The sequence below is a fragment of the Orycteropus afer genome, unplaced genomic scaffold, assembly GCF_000298275.1.
Source record: "Orycteropus afer afer isolate SDZICR_OR568_19922 unplaced genomic scaffold, OryAfe1.0 scaffold00263, whole genome shotgun sequence".
Classification (NCBI taxonomy): Eukaryota; Metazoa; Chordata; class Mammalia; order Tubulidentata; family Orycteropodidae; genus Orycteropus; species Orycteropus afer.
Genome location: NW_006921850.1, coordinates 4,769,575 through 4,775,693, shown reverse-complemented (window position 1 = coordinate 4,775,693; position 6,119 = coordinate 4,769,575).

Here is a 6,119-nt window from a genome sequence, read left to right as displayed (position 1 = left end):
GGGGTCGCTATGAGTCGGAAACGACTCGACGGCACTTAACAACAACAACAAATATATGAAACTCTTACAAGTCAGTAATAAAAATTGGCAAAGGACTCGAATAGCCATTTTTCCCAAGAAGATACACAACTGAGCAGTAAATACATGAAAAGCTGCTCAACATCATTAACCATTAGGGAAATACAAAAACCAAAACCACAATGAGATAACACTTTGCACACACTTTGTTAGCAGCCATGGAGTCAGCTCCAACTCATGGTGAGCTTATGTATAACAGAATGAAATGTTGCCTGGTCCTGCCCCATCTTCAGAGGATCACACCCACTAGGATGGCAAAAATAAAATCAACAGATAGTAACAAGAGTTGGTGAAGATGTGGAGAATGTAGAACTCTCGTACACTGCTGGTGGGAATGTAAAACATGCAGCCTTTCTGGACAACAATCTGGGAGTTCCTTAAAAAGTTAAACATAGAGTTCAGTAATTCAATTCTTAGATATAGACCCAACAGAACAGAAAATGTATGTTCATATAAAAACTTATACACAAATTTTCATACTGCCAAAAGGGGAAAACAACCCAAATGTCCATCAAATGATGAATGTATAAATAAAATGTGTTATATCCATACAATGGAATATTATTCAGTCATAAAAAGGAATACATGCTATAACATAGATAAGTTGCTCTGGTGGCATAATGCCTAAGGCATCTGACTGCTAACCAGAAGGCTGGCCGTTCAAACCCACCAGCCACTCCTCGGAAGGAAGGTTGGGCAATCTACTTCCGTAGTGATACCACCTTGGAAACCCAAGGAGGGATTGCTACGAATAAGATTCATCTCAACAGCAGTGCATTGTGTTTGTGTTGTTATAACATAGATAAACCTTGAAAAAAAGTAGGCTAAATGAAAGCAGCCAATCACAATGAACCATATCTCATATGATTCTTTGTCTAGAATAGGTAAATCTATAAAGTCAGAAAATAGATTAGTGGCCAGGTAGGATGGAAAGGTTGAGGGAGTAGTGATAGGTAAAGGGTACAGAGTTTCTTTCAGGGTTGATGTAAATGTTCTAAAATTGATTGACTTGTTGCACAACTCTGTGACTATACTAAAAGCCCACTTAAAACGGGTGGGTTGTATGGTGTGTGAATTACATCTCAATAAACTTAGTACCAAAAAAACAAAAATTGGAGCTAGTTACTTAAAAAAGAGTCCTCACATTAAAAGCAATTCACAATAGAACTCTTAGCTATCAAATTCAACAGGTCCATTTCAAAATATCATTTAATTCACCATCATTATAAGGAGTGATTTGCTATAAGAAGTGTAGGATAAATGTGTTAATGAAATTCACTCACCTGCTATCCAGAGCACTTGTGAAAGAGACTCTTCATTCTTGAATTCAGTCAGTCCCCTGTACGAAAACAAAATAAGGCATAGCTGTAGATTTTTTTCTAAATATCACGTCCTCCCCCCCCCACCAAAAAAACCCACCACACCCTCTAAGAAAAGAATTACAGTTGTGTGTGTGTGTAAATATATTTCTAGCAGTCTTTAGACAACCCAAACACCCATCAAATCATGGATGGATTAAAAAAAAAAGCTATCAATAGGTTTACACCTGGATAGTGCAAATGGTTAGCACACTCAACTGTAATGGAAAGGTTGGAGGTTCAAGTCCACCCAGAAGCACCTTGGAATAAAGGTCTGGCAATCAGTTTTCCAAAAATCAGTCCATATCTGACAATGAATTTATGTCTAAAATTTATAGAAAACTTCAACACCTCAACAACAAAAAGATTAACAATCCAATTTAAAAATGGGCAGAAGACATGAGTAGACACTTCACCAAAGAAGATATTCAGGCGGCCAGCAAATACATGAAGAAATGCTCATGATCATTAGCCATCACCAAAAAACCAAATCCACTGCCGTTGAGTCAGATCCGACTTACAGTGACCCCTCCTTGGGTTTCCAAGGTGATATCACTGTGGCCGTAGATTGCCCAACCTTCCTGCCGAGGAGTCAGAGAGATGCAAATCAAAACGACTATGAAAGACCATCTCACACCAGCACTAATGGCAAAGTTCAACAAGACAGAAAATAACAAATGCTGGCAAGGATGCAGAGAGATTGGGACTCTCATACACTGCTGGTGGGACTGTAAAATGATACAATCACTGTGGAAAGCAGTATGGCGATTCCTTAAAAAGCTGGAATTAGAAATACCATTTGACCCAGCAATCCCATTACTAGGTATATATCTTAAAGAAGTGACAGTCAGGACAAGAACAGATACATGCACACCCATGTTCATCACAGCACTATTCACAATAGCCAAAAGGTGGAAACAACCTAGGTGTCCATCAACAGAAGAATGGATAACCAAACCAGGCACACAATGGAATACATGCAACACTAAGAATAATGTACAATCTGTAAAATACGGTATAACGTGGATGAACTTGGAGGACATTATGCTGAGTGAAATAAGTCAACCACAGAAGGACAAATATTTTATTAGTCTGTTATTGTAAAAAGTCAGGGAAAGGTTTATATATGGGAGGAAACTCTTTGTTGGTTACTAGGGGTGACAGGAAACACTGCAAAAAAAAAAAAAATACATTGACCCATGTCACTTTAGTTTTGTGTATTTCACTCTACATAAATTATATTCCAATAAAAATGTATTAAAAAAATCAGTCCTTGAAAACACTATGGAGCAGAGTATTACGCTGACATCCATGGGGTCACCATGGGTCAGAGTCATCGCCTAAGTTGGACCCATACTCTTTGCACTTACTTCTAAGCCTGGCTGAGCTCAGGGCTGCTGAAAATGACTGGAACCCTGGCCCTAGGGACAGGTAAAATCAAACAAAGGACCTGTCTGGAAGGTTTTTCTGAACACTCCAGTTCCAAATTACTTTATGCCTCTCCTGAGACACTGACTGGAAGTTGCCAAGTTAAGTAAACAATGAACTAATAATCTATTTGTACAGAAATATAGGGAAGAGGTGAACCACTGACTGGGCTGGGTCTGCCTAGAGAGCCCCAAGAAACAAATTCATAGCCCATGAGTGTTTGTAAGGAAGAAAGAGATGGGATATTTTGTGTGATGGTCTGGAGCTGTGGAGTTGGAGGACAAGCCACTCAGACATGGAACCAATCCCTGTTCACTGGCTTATCCTCAGACTCACTAGAATGCAGCACTCCTCATAGCTGTAGTTTTAATTCCACATAACAAGGGTACATAAAAGGTCTCGCCTTTACAACAGGAAGACTTCTTTCTGTTCCTCAACCACAGGACCTGGATGGAGTTTGCTTGTTTGTGTGTATATTTAGAAAAAGAGCGAAATTTACATAATCTCCTTCTTTATGGTAAATAAAAAGTGCCTAAGGCACTTGACTGCTAACCAGAAGGCTGGCAGTTCAAACCCACCAGCACTCCTCAAAAGGAAGGTTGGGCAATCTACTTCCGTAGTGATACTGCCTCGGAAACCCAAGGAGGGGTCGCTTTGAGTCAGGTCCAACTCAACAGCATGTAACAACAACATATGTAAAAAACGAAAACATTTGCCATAGCCACAATTTTCACACATACAGTTCAGAGTTCAGTGACATTAAATATGTTCATCCTATTGTTTAACCATCATCATTGTTCATAATTTCTTTCATTGTAACTTCAAATCTCTTCCTTAAACCTGGTTTGTTGGCAGATGTTATTTCATAAGACTGTTTTATATATTCACACGTAGTCACATCTATACACATATCTGATACTTAGTCCCTGGGATGACTTTCCCATCAGTGCCTTTGCTGGGCCTTTCAGCTTTGCAAGCTAGAGACTAAGTGGAATTCTGAATCCCAGATTGTCTAAATAGAGATTAAAGCAGCCATGACAAGTCCATCAGTATATTGTTTTCTGTACCTCAGAAGGTTTAGGAGACCTGTAATCTTAGATCCCCCAGTACCATTTGCTAGTAGCCCAAGACTCAGTTTCCTCATTTGTAAACTGGGGATGATCATACCTGCCCAGCTCACACTGAGGGAGGATTAAAGAAGGCTGTGGGTATGTAAGTGCTTTGTGAGTTGCTCAGATAGATCTGGGTTTGGATTTCATTTCCTTCCACAATTTATTTGCACTGGGACTTGGAAAAGTTACTTAACCTCATTGACCTTAGGTTTTTTATCTGTAAAGAAGGATACTGTTAGCTGTCCACAAATGAGTTATAAGGATTAAGAGGAATTCGGTGTATTTAAACAACACATAATAAGTGCTAAATAAATGGTAGCTATTATTACGTTAAGGAAGACTGGGCAATCTACTTCCATAGTGATACAGCCCGGGAAAACTCGATGGCAGATAACAACAACAACACAACTTGCAGAGGGAGTAAAGTGCACTGTGTGTACAGGGGAATGTTGGAGGTAATGATCTTTCTGGAGTGAAGAGCTGTGATGGAGAGTGGTGGACAACGGGGCCCAAGAGGTCAGCATGAGCCAACTTGCAACGGGATCTAAAAAGTAAGACTTTTGGCCTTGGTCCTGATGGGTCAGCCCGTGGAACTCCAATTTTTAGTGATGGCCAGAATGACCAGTGCCCTGCTGTTTGAGCCAGGGCCAAGGTCACACAGCAGCAGCATGTCACTGCTGAGCAGAGCAAATAGGGTGGTAGGCAGGGCCATGGCAGAGAAGCTCCCTGGTTGGTTCTCCTTACTTTGCTGAGGGCTTCGTTAATCACCCCAGGTGTCAATGCTGTGAGGCCACCCACCAACTGGGCTTACTATCCCATTTGGTTATCAGTGACCCAGCCTCCTGCAGAGGCCTCAAGCAGGGCTGGGGCATCCGAAGTGGACACAGCCTCAGACTGAATTTACTTTTTAAATTACTCTTTTAAAAACGGAATGGATGATTATTATTGAGGAAGATTTGGAAAATTCCCCAAATCACAAAAAATGTAAAAACAGTAATTCTACTTTTCAGAGTTAATTATGGTCCTTTTATATATATATTTACATATATATAAGCACATTAGAAACTATGTTTAAGAGATATATATTAATTATATATGTGTATATATATCTTAAACATAGTTTCTTTTTATTTATTTATTTATAATAATTTTTATTGTGATTTGAGTGAAAGTTTACAGAGCAAATTCATTTTCCACAGAGCAGTCAAACATAGTTTCTAATGTGCTTTTTTCATTAAACATAGATCATGAATATTTTCTCAAGTCATAAATATTCCTGCACCTGACTTGAAGGCTCAAATGAGTTAATACATATCAAGCTTTAAAACAGAGAGTGGCACGTGCTAAAGACTCAGTACAGCTTAGCTACTAGGGTTCAGTGGTAGACGTCTCACCTTATGTGCTGGAGACTGGTTCCGCCCTCCGTCCCCAGCCATGCACCTCCTGTGCAGCCACCACACACCTGTCAGTGGAGGTTTGCGTGTTCCTCTGATGCCAAACAGGTTTCAGCAGAGCTTCTAGACTAAGATGGACTAGGAATAAGGGCCTGAGGCTATACTTCTGAAAAACAGGCAGTAAAAAGCCCTATGGAACACATATTAGCCATTGTTGTTGTTATGTGCCGTTGAGTCGGCCCTGACTCATAGCGACCCCTCCTTGGGTTTCCGAGGCAGTATCACTACGGAAGTAGGATTGCCCAACCTTCCTTCCGAGGAGTGGCTGGTGGGTTTGAACCGCCAGCCGTCTGGTTAGCAGGCAAGTGTCTTAGCCACTATGCTACCAGAGCTCCCATATTAGCCATTAGACAGATGCAAATCAAAACAACCATGAGATACCATCTCATCCCAGCATTGATATCAAAGTTCAATGAGACAGAAAATAACAAATGTTGGCAAGGATGTAGAGAGGTTGGGACTCTCATACACTGCTGGTGGCACTCTCAAATGTTCCAACCACTTTGGAAATCAGTATGGTGATTCCTTAAAAAGCTGGAAATAGAAATACCATTTGATCCAGCAATCCCATTACTAGGCATATATCCTAAAGAAGTGAGAGCCAGAACATGAACAGATATATGCCCACCCATGTTCATTGCAACACTATTCACAATAGGGAAGAGACGGGAACAACCTAAGTGCCTTTC